An 11,509-nucleotide genomic window follows, 5' to 3' on the forward strand; every position below is an offset into this window, starting at 1 on the left:
TGTTACACGGAGAAAGTCATCAGTAGTGATGCTTACTTGCTACACACAAAATATTTTCAGTGCATGTCTCTCCACTAACTCAACCACTGTTTTCAGGATGTTTTGTGACACCACAAAGCAGCTGTTCTTTACTCTTCTGACTAAGACATTTATATTCAACCCTGACATTTTAATCTAATAAAAAAAAAATCTTTTTACCTCCTTGCAGTATAAACAGAGAACCTCTATATAATGGGCATCTGTGGAATATGGAATTAATCCCACTAGTGCGGAAAAACCTTCATAACTCTCTTGCGACTTCATCACTCTTTGAGTTATGAGGTCTTCCTCTCACTTGTGGGATAAAGTCCAAATCCCACAGAAGCTTATTATGTGTCCACTATTTATTAAGACTTCATCGTTTAAAACAAAACACTTAAGAAAGACACTGGGAAACATTAAAATCAAAGAGGTTTCAGTCTGAGGAATAGTTGTATTTGAAGGTTTTTCAAAGTAGAGAAGAAAAAAATCATTTTAGTTCTGATAACCACTGAACTTGCTGCTTCTGCTTATTTTTTTTCCTTTTTTTTTTTCTTTTCCTTTTTTTTTTTTTCTTCTTTTTCTCCATGGAGAGATTCTGAATGTTTTTCCTTTCTTTCCGACAAGATTTTATAAATCTTTTAGTATCCTTGTGAAGACTTCACTTACTTTCCTCTGCCTTGCAGTCCAGTGACTGGAGCCATTAACCATGAGTGAGAGCCTTTGTTCCCTAGCCTACTACAAAGTGTATATATTTGCTGTACCTTGACATTCAGAAAGCCCTTTAAATGACACCCACTGTTTTGCAGAAGTGTAACATAACACAAATGTACTAGCTGAGGCTTAATCCTAGTAGTACTTTAGCAGTTCTAACATTTTGTACCGAGGTTGTCTTGGAGTTAAGAATGTTTGAGGCACTTTTCTTCATTTCTTCCTACTAGAAAGAAATAGCTGTTATCACCTATATAATTCTCTTCTTCCCTCGCATAGATGTAATTAGTTCTCTAAACAGTTGTGAGAAATAAGGAACTTAATTTTATAGCTGGGGAAAATGAGGCAGAGGATTTTTTTTACTGGTCTGGTGTCATTCTGTCATATCAGTGACAGATCTGGGATTAGAAGCCAGAAGATGCTGGCGGCCAGCCCTGAGCTCAGTGCGTGGTTCCCATGGTAAAGTTAGCCAATGTCATGCACTAAAATAGACATACACTTTTTCATCATCTTGTAATGGTGAGATGAGAATATTGAAATGTACATACACTACAGATGGAACAGATCTTGCATCAGTACCTTTCTGAATGTTGTCAGGTACCTGGAGCTGCATGCACCATGCTCACTTTCTGCTGGTGCTGAAGTTAGATGGAAATCACAACACCATTAAAAGATGTGTGCCTGGAAGCATGATGATGTTGGACCTTTTTGTACCTTGAAAAGAAATGTTAAGGCAAGAGACCAGGCGTCCTCTGGGAGAAGTGGAGAATACAAGAGGATTGCTCTACCTGTTGGAAGATTGTGGACATGTAACAACATTTTTTGTCTCTGAATAAAAGTCTGATAAATTTAGATAAATTTCAGGGGAGTAGCCAAATTATGTGTGCATTCTTGAACTTCAGAAAAAATCTATTCACTTGTTCACATGTTCTTTCAGTTAATCACTTTTCTTTCCTTAGCCCTGATAGAGAAAACATGGTCAGAATTTAAGGCAGGAGAATAAAGAACAAACAGCCATAGCTACTGTTTTTAAAAAAGCTGAGGACTACTAGATTCTCACCCTAGTGAGAACTCAGGATGGGCCTCCTTTTATGAGAATCCGTAAGATTTATAGTGAAAAATGTATGGCCAGTCAGAGTGCTTCTAGCTGATGACAGATCTTTCTGCTCAGCCTTTGCTGCTGAGTGGAACTGAATTAGCACAAAATGACCCTTTTATTCTGCCATACATTGGATTTATATTCACAGGGGCAGCTCCTCAGTAGGGGTAAATTGTCTTAAATCTTTCAAAGGACTTGAGTTCTGCTGTTTAAGGTTTGATCCCAGCAAAAGGTGAGCACATGCTTACAAACTATATGACTTTGTCTGTGAAAGCCACTCTTCCTATGTGGCACTTCCAATCTAAGTTCCTTGAATTCTTTCAGTCAGCTTTTCGACAACATGAAAAAGAATTTTAACCCACTGTAATGGATGCTACTGTAGCCTAGAGGTAATTGTGTTTTTGATACAGTTCTTTTTAGGTGTAAAAAGTTTTGGGATGCAACTGAGATAAAATTTTCATTTGTATTTTGAAATTACTTAGCCACCTCTAATAAATTCAAAAATGTTGCCATTATTTTGAAGAATTTATTATATTTACGTTCACTTTAAAATAAATCTAGGACTGATCTGTTGACAGTGGTCTTTATTATTATTATTATTATTTTCTTTTGTTCTGTGCATAAACAGGTCAGCAGGAAAAAGCTCAGGTTTTGGACGAAAAGGACAGAAAAGACAAGCAAAGTGTGGACTGCAGAAGCAAAGTGAAGAAAAAGGTGATGAGAGTGAAACAAGAATGTAAATCACATTTTTTATGAGTGGCCACCCGGACGACAGAGTGCAGAAGCAGACTGGGTTGTTGTGAGAAATAACAATGAAGAGTGCACATGTAATAATACAAAGTGCCTAGGAGAGGGCTAGGGCTGGGACCGGAGCAGTGGTGGGGAAGGCTATCCTAGAGCAGGGCTGGGAGCAGGCTCATTGCTTACACTGCCTCCCACTACCTTTTTGATCCCTCTGCCCCCCCTTCTTTGTTTCTTAAACAAGGTTGATTTTCCTAAGGATGGTCCAAAAAGGCACCCTCTTGAACAATAAACACAAATGACTGTGGTAGTCCTGTCAGCTTTGGATCTTTGTAAAATAGCCAGTGATCCACAACACTTTCTGGAATTGATTTCCCAGGCTTTCCCCCTACCTTCTCACTGACAGGCTGGAAAAAAAAAAATCCCCTACCACCATCGGTGAATGCTATTCATTTTCCCATTATTTTGAATTCTTACATGCAAAGAGTCCTAAAGAGCTGTCCCTTTGAAGCAAAGGTGATTTTGCTACTGAAGGAGTAACAAATCAAGCACTATGCTCACAGACTCTTACATTTTGAAAAGAACACTTCCAAATGATTAAATAGTTATGCATGGCAAGGGCTTGAAACTTTGATGATTTATTCAGAGTCCATAACCTATAGCAAAATATAAATTTTTGTTAATAGTGGCATAAATGTAACATTCTCTCCTTCTCCTCCCTCCCTCCTTTTTTTCCTAAGTGTAGGACTTCCAAGATTTTTGGAAGAAAAAAAAGCATCTGTTTTTCTGTATGTTTGCTTTTTTTATAGACTTCATAAATCCAGCAAGCTTCTATTTGGACCACTAGGCCCTTTCAATAGAAGCATGTTTTCACTGGGATTTCCACATTCATAATTATTCCTCTCGTTTCTCTGCTGTGAGAAGACAAGCCGTTATTTCATTGCTTTGGGGAAGTTAATAATATGGTAGGCAAAACATCAGGAAAAATTATAATGAATGAACCTATACAAATTGTAGGGAAACACATGCTGCTGTTATAAAATGTTCCCATCATAAATCCTAGAAAATCACTCTGTGCACAAGTGAATAACTTTTTAACACATAAACACTCAATTAATTAAAGGTAATATACTATATATGCTCAAACTAGTGTGACACAAAAAGGACAGATTCAAATAATGGCATTCAAGATTGTGGGCCCAGTCATGTCTGCCACAGTCCTCCTAAGAGATTTAAGAATTATAACACTCCAAGGTAAATCTCTTCTATACCTGAAATGAAAATGAAGTTCTCAGCCTCAGTATTGCAATACCATATTACTGCATTCACTTAATACATAAATGGGAATCTCCCTACTTTTTTCCTCACCTTATTTCATACCACATACTGAATGTTTCCTCGGCGTCATGTATGTCACTGTTCCCTCCTCCTTCTACCTACTTACTCTTACTTATTGGTATTTCTTTCAGCTTACCAAGATTCTTGGGAGATTATTCAATGTAAGTGATTCTCCCCCTCTACTTTGCTCTCATGAGACCCCACCTGGAGTACAGCATTCAGCTCTGGAATCCCCAGCACAAGAAGGACATGGACACATTAGGATGTGTCCAGACGAGGGCCACAAAGATGCTCAAAGAGCTGGAGCACTTCTGCTATGAAGACAGGCTGAGGGGGTTGGGGTTGTTCAGCCTGGAGAAGAGAAGGCTCTGGATAGACCTTATAGCAGCCTTCTGGTACCTAAAGAGGGCCTACAGGAAAGCTGGGGAGGGACTCTTTGTCAGGGAGTGGAGGAATAGGACAAGGGATAGTGTCTTTAAACTAAAAGAGGGAAGGTTTAGATGAGATATAGCAAAGAAATTCCTCACTCAGAGGGTGGTGAGGCACTGGAACAAGTTGCCCAGAGAAGCTGTGGATGCCCCATCCCTGGAAGTGTTTAAGGCCAGGTTGGATGGGGCTTTGATCAATCTGGTCTAATAGGAGGTGTCCCTCTCCATGACAGAGGGGTTGGGACTGGATGGTCTTTAAGGTCCCTTCCAATCCAAACCATTCTATGATTCTATGATTCTATATCTCCCATAAGAATTGCATTACTTGCAACGTTAATTTATTGATATTGATATTGATATCGATATTGAGAGCCATGTTAGTCAGAATTTGCTGGAACTATTTTAAAAATGCTCTTTTAATGTGTTTTTATCTCTCTAAGAAGGGAGAGAGAGAGAGAACAAACTTTGAAATGTTTTCAGTTTTGATGATATTTTTGTCAAGATCAGAGACTTACCAGCTGTAGAAAAATAACCAACTTGTACTCACATATGAAAGTAAAAAGCAAGGTTCAGTTCCCTGTTGCAGAGGTTATTTAGTTTTCTTTTAAGTGGAAATAGCTCCTACAAAAGCCTCTAAGAGCAACCCACCAAAAACTAGCTAAAAATAGTGACTTGAATCTTGAAAAGTAGTGACTCTTATCTTATGACTCTTGCATTCAAGAACTGTTATGTTCAAATACCTGCCTGAAGTTAAATGATATTGCTAGACTTCAGAAAAGCATTTGACACCACCTCCCACAGTATTCTCCTGAAGAAGCTGGCAGCCCACTGCTTGGACAGGTACACTCTTTGCAGGATGGATGGCCAGGCCCACTGAATCCATCCAGTAAATCCATCTGGCAACTAGTCAGAGAGTAGTCAGGCATTGGAATGGGTTGCCCAGGGAGGTGGTGGAGTCACCGTCCCTGGGGGTGTTTAAGGAAAGGTTGGACCTGGTGCTTAGGGACATGGTTTAGTGGTTAATACTGGTGATAGGCGGACGGTTGGATCAGATGATCCTGGAGGTCTTTTCTAACCTTTATAATTCTATGATTCTATGATTTGGGCAAGTGTCTCTCTATGCTTTCACAGAAAAAAAAAAGGAAAAGAAAAGAAAAGAAAAGAAAAGAAAAGAAAAGAAAAGAAAAGAAAAGAAAAGAAAAGAAAAGAAAAGAAAAGAAAAGAAAAGAAAAGAAAAGAAAAGAAAAGAAAAGAAAAGAAAAGAAAAGAAAAGAAAAGAAAAGAAAAGAAAAGAAAAGAAAAGAAAAGAAAAAAGAAAAGAAAAGAAAGAAAAGAAAAGAAAAGAAAAGAAAAGAAAAGAAAAGAAAAGAAAAGAAAAGAAAAGAAAAGAAAAGAAAAGAAAAGAAAAGAAAAGAAAAGAAAAGAAAAGAAAAGAAAAGAAAAGAAAAGAAAAGAAAAGAAAAGAAAAGAAAAGAAAAGAAAAGAAAAAGAAGGAAAACGTTTTTACTTTTACTCTCCACTACTCTTTTTTTTTTTTTTTTCTCAGTTTTTACATAATTGGAGTAGTTATATGTTTATCCCCTTTCACATCACTTCTGTCACTTCTGTGATGGCTAGGTCTAATAAGAAATGAAGTTTCCACAAGATACAGCAAGTATTTGATATGAAATTAAATTATATTATTTAAAAAAAAAAAAAAAGGTAAGTGAGAACTAAGGCTATTGTCCACTTCTCCAAAGTAATGGAGTAATAGCTAAAAGTGATAACTGGGGGTATTTTGGGTGTGATCACTCATTTGGAATTGATTTAACACACCTAAGCATTCTGTCTGAGGACCAAATCAGAATGAGTAAGCTGCTTCTATCACCCCAAAACCAAAGTATCATGTGAATTAAGGATTTGTTATGTCAGCAGAAGTTACTTTTAGAGAGTGCCAGTAATGGACTGAACTTTGCTCTTTGATGAGGTTATTCATGTTGAGTAGGCGGTGGGATAGGCTAGATAATGAAGCACATAAGTACACACATCTGTCCTTTCCAACTGATGCTTCTCCAGTTGATGGTAGACCTCTCAAAACATTATCCACAAGTGCTTCTTATCTTACCCAAGTGTCCTGGTTTCAGTTAGGACAGAGTTAATTTTCCTCCTAGTAGCTGGTAGGGTGCTATGTTTTGGATTAGAATGAGAAGAGCGCTGATAACATGCTGATGTTTTAATTGTTGCAGAGCAGTGCTTACACCAAGCCAAGGACTTTTCAGCTTCTCGTTCTGTCCTGCCAGCGAGCAGGCTAGGGGTGCAGCAGGAGCTGGGAGGGGACAGACCCAGGACAGCTGACCCAAACTGGCCAAAGGGGTATTCCATACCATCTGACGTCATGCTAAACAATATATAGGGGTGGCTGGCCGGGGTGGGGGGCCGGCTGCTCGGGGATAGGCTGGGCATCGGTCAGCAGGTGGTGAGCAATTGCATTGTGCATCACTTGTTTCGTACACATTATTAGTAGTAGGACTATTATCATTATCATTATTATTATTAGTATTATTGTTATTATTATTTTCCTGTCTTAATAAACTGTCTTTATCTATCTCAACTCACAGGCTTCACTTTCCCGTTTCTCTCCCCCATCCCAGAGAGGGAGGGGGGAGGGTGAGCGAACGGCTGTGTGGTGTTTAGCTGCTGGCCGGGTTAAACCACAACACCAAGGTACAGTAATGTCTTCTACCACAAGTGAGTCCAGTAGAGCAGACACCACTCATGGCCTCCCCAGAATTACAGGGAATCCAAGGTGAATCCTTAGACATCCTACAAGAAGAGTGTGGGTTGAGAATAATTAATCACCTTAATAGTTCTCACTTCATATTCTCTTTTTAATCTAAGTGTACCATGTTAGTTTGTAAACCATTCAGGTTAATAAAGACAGATCCCTATTCAGTATGATGGAAAAACAATGAGCCTGAGTGCATACCTGCTGGCCTCAGTGAGTATGATTATAGATTAGGAAATTTCATACTAAATTACTGGCAAAGATGTAGAGCCTACAAATGAACCCACATGGTCGGCCACAGCTACTTTAAATGATTCATAAGCATTTATTCTATTTAAAGGATTGTTGGTTGCTATAAAACTTTATCCTGTTAAGCCTTATCCTTCACTTACGACATTTGAAGTCTAGTTCTAAAAATTTATGTCTTCCATTACTCTGTCCTTATTCATCATATTTTGTAATTGCAGTCTCAAGAGCATCTATTTTTAGCCATGGAAGTTATCTTACATAGGCATGTTACCAAATGAAGTCTATTTTCATGCCAATTTAACACTCTGTCCCCAAAGAATTTTTTAAATCAAAAGGAGACCGGTGCTGACATTAGCCACTAGCAAATCTGTAGTGAAAGAATTGTTTCAGTCTAGATTTTGTCAGTTGGTGATTACTGAGGAACCAAACCTCTGGGAAGTTTAGTCCTTTGTCTCCTTTTTAATCTGTGGTCTTCACAGTGACCTATGATCATAACTTCCCCATTTTATTTCTTTGTTATGTGGAACTTGATAACTGATTAGTTGCTGGTGGTACACTTTGTGTATTGCAATACTCACTGCAGTGTTCATTTATTTTGTTCTTGTCTTAAAAAAATGGCTGGTCAGTCTCTGTTAAAATTAATGTAAAATTCAGGCCTGGCAAATTCATATTCTAATAAGTAGTTTCTAGAATGTGACAAACAAGTGAAACCAGAAAATAAAAATGGAAATCACTCTATAATCTTTACTTCAATATTTATCAACAATGTCACTTTAAAATCACATACCATATTTTTATTATATTTTTCCTTTTGAATTTATCATTAATATACCGATAATCATAAAGACCCTTTAAAGAACATTTTTTTAAAAAAAGAAAGTGTCAAAAACAACAAAAAAATGAGTTTATTATAAGCTGCACTGGTGGCACTTGCTTCATCTTACAGAATTCTGCCATTTAAAAGGTAGGTATCAGATGCTTTTTGAATAGCATTAAACAACAGACCTTCAGGATGAAAAGAGAAAATACTAGGTTAGAAGTCAATAAAACTGAAATGAAATAACTGTAAGAATTTTAAGTACGTGATATGATTACCTGTTTGGAATTTATTTAAGCCTTCTGTCTGATCATCAGGCCAATGTATATATATATGTATATACACACGTATATATGCTGCCTTTGATGCCCAACTGCCTTGTTCAAGCCTAAATTGGAGTCTCCCTTTGCATTTTGTAGATATACCCTATATGAGCAACAAGTGTCTGTGTACTTCTGGCTTTGGGCAACGTCTGAAGAGACAGACCCTACCTACAAAACAAAAGTTTTATACATAATGCATACATGTGTACACATGTAGACAATAACAGCAACACTGCTGTAGAACAGGAGGAGAAAAGGAAAGGAAAATAAACCACCCAAACAGGAATAAATGTGACTGGAATTGTCCAGATGCACATATTTGTCAACTGAGAACCTGCCCTCTGGTCATCTCCTTGGAAAAACCTCCTGATGAGATGACTTGCTATGGATTTGTGAGGCAAAAGCTTCAATGGAAAATAAAATCTGGCTTCTGCTGTCAAGGCTGAGGCTCTTTCCACTTAGCCACTGGCATGACCTCAATGGGAGCGGAGCTGAAAGTCTTCCTGGGTCAATGCATAGAGCAGCTGCTGCTTGCTTGCTGCCTTCCCTCCCATCCTCAGAGACTACCTGCCCCTCCACCCAGCCCCAGGCAATAACGCCTGCAAGGATGACACATCTCGGCAGTCCCTGGTGCCAATGACCAGGCACTGGAAACTCAGCTGTTCCGAGCAGGATCTTACTGTGGCCTTTTCTGCCACAAAAGATCAGATTGAACTGGGGCTGACATTGTCCAGAGCTAGAATAAAACGTTTTAGCAATAAAATCTTCCTGCAGAACATATATAAATACCATTCAAAATCCCTCCTCTGGGCAATGTAACAGATTCATCTACCCCAGTTGAATGGATGGTGAAGTATTTCCTTATTCTGCACTCCAAGTCTCCAAGGTGAGCTCAGATACCAGACTGATGGACAGTGTCTCAAAGTCTTTTACAGTGTCCCCTCATACAAACATTTCAGATAAAATTTGAGATTTTGAGGTGCATAATTATTCAGTAAATTTTCAGAGTACAAATTAACAAATATATTGCATTTGCCCATATGGTGGCACAATAAATATTATAAAGCGCAAATTGTGCTATTTCCAAATCTAAGTATTGTACTCACAAGAATATAGCACATCAGAGCTTAACAGTTCTGTTGGAAGCAAATTTTCTTCTTGTTTTAAAGAACATTTATAATGATTTCAATTGCTTTCTTTTTACAGTCTTCCAACTGGTCCCAAAGGCAACTTTTTCCTTATTTAGTGTCTCCAAGGTTCCTTGAGATGCTTGGATGAGTGACCCTGTGTAAGTGCCAAAGATTATTTTATTCACTGAATTTCAGAACATGGAAAACGTCCTGTCTGGCTATGCAGTGGCTTGATTTTTGGTCATCACTAAGTAATTTTTATGTAGTTTGGGGAGAAGGGCTTTTTGGATTGGGTCTGATGTTCAGTGACCTGCAGAGTATTACTGAAATATTGAACATAATATACTATTATGTCACAGAAAACGTATGTGTACATAAGCAAATGCCAGTTACACCTATATTATTAAATTAAACAAAGCTAAGAAACTTCCTGGATACTGGAACTCAGACATCTATGCTGCTAAACTGCTGGAACAGTCTCTGGATGGTTTTGGCCCTAACCAGCAAGCACTTTCCCAAGCAGATCCTGGGTTCAGTCTGAAATGTAGCAAAGGTCCATGACTAGTAAGGAATTTGCATCTGGTCACCATTTATTCAAAGGCTAAAAAATTTATAAGTACAGACTCAGACCAGCTACATACATGTTTACAGTGTCAACATAATCCTTATATAAACTTGCATATTGGCTTCAATGTTGTTTGCAAGCCATACATTGGAAATAAGTATTTCATTTTTCACACTTTTTGATGAGCCAACCAACACCTTCCTTCTCTTCATTGCGGTTACCTGGGCTAACTGAGAAACAGAATATGCTTTTCCTTAGTTCAGTATTTATCTGATAAGGGTTGATAGTGTTTGTGTGTGTATTTGAAATAAGGACTACCCTAAATTCTGAGATGAAAACATTATAGTGATAGTTGCATGCACAGTCAGTAAATTAGTAAACGATTATACATGATTGGTATATACTAACATTTGTTTTGTAAAAATATTTCAAGACAGACTTTTTTTTTCTTTTTTTTTTTTACCATTAGACTGTAACCACCACTTGTGAGTAGGAAATTTTGAGTGTCAAGACATAACTGCCTGTCTTGTCCATGAATCTTATTTGGTCCTGTTAAATCTGAGAAAACAGAAGCAGAAGAAATGACATTGTACTTCATACAAGTTCTGTAAAGGAGATAAACTCACTTAGCTACTTTACAGTCAACCATCTCAGCTGAACTCAAATACAATATTGGTATGGTAAACTGAGTGTGCAACTACATTTCCAGTCTCACGCGTGTGTCTGTCCAATATTTACAGAGATAATGGAGCAACCATGTCCATGGAGGAATTACATAATCTAGTACAAAGTCCTACCATTTGTAGACAAAAGAACGAGAAGCTGAGACCACTGAAAATGATCATTGTAGATTAGTTTTCACATAACTGGAGGGTGGTGAAAAGTGATGTCAGAAAGATCCCTCTCTGAGCAAAATGTAAGGTCCTTATTTACAGAATCTTAGCTATGACTTCCTCATCAGAAATCAGGTTCTTATGCCCATCTTGTTATAATAAAATTTTCTGAAGTAACTGATGTGTCTTTAACCATAATTTAAGCTAATTTCAGTTTTTGTTTGATAAGCTAATAGGAATGTACTGGTAGAATAAAACAGAAGATTCTGATGAATCTGCAATTGTGTTCAATTTACCATTTTTCATATTTCAGAAACAGAAATGATACTGAAAACCAAGCTCAATGAAGGTTCTGCTGGTAGTGCCAGAGGCAACTAAGTCTTTGTTCCTGCCTGTCAAAAAGTTAGATACTTTTTTTCAGAATATTGTAAAATTCTGAAGGAGAAATCAATGTGGTTGGTATGTGTGCATACTTAAACCAGAATAAAGAATT

The 11,509-nt window shown here is 37.7% G+C and overlaps 1 long non-coding RNA gene across 2 annotated transcripts; it reads left to right on the forward strand.

Moving 5' to 3' along the window:
- Positions 1-1,371: 1,371 nt before the first annotated feature.
- Positions 1,372-11,004, forward strand: LOC308194268. Of its 2 annotated transcripts, XR_013950410.1 has the most exons (5): positions 1,372-1,538; positions 2,457-2,542; positions 4,039-7,038; positions 9,695-9,776; positions 10,653-11,004. It is a non-coding gene; the product is annotated as an uncharacterized lncRNA (long non-coding RNA). The 2 variants fall into 2 exon arrangements; XR_013950409.1 differs by having other exon boundaries at positions 2,457-7,038.
- Positions 11,005-11,509: the final 505 nt, after the last annotated feature.

This window comes from Anser brachyrhynchus (genome assembly GCF_964034855.1).
Source record: "Anser brachyrhynchus genome assembly, chromosome: 4".
Taxonomy (NCBI): Eukaryota; Metazoa; Chordata; class Aves; order Anseriformes; family Anatidae; genus Anser; species Anser brachyrhynchus.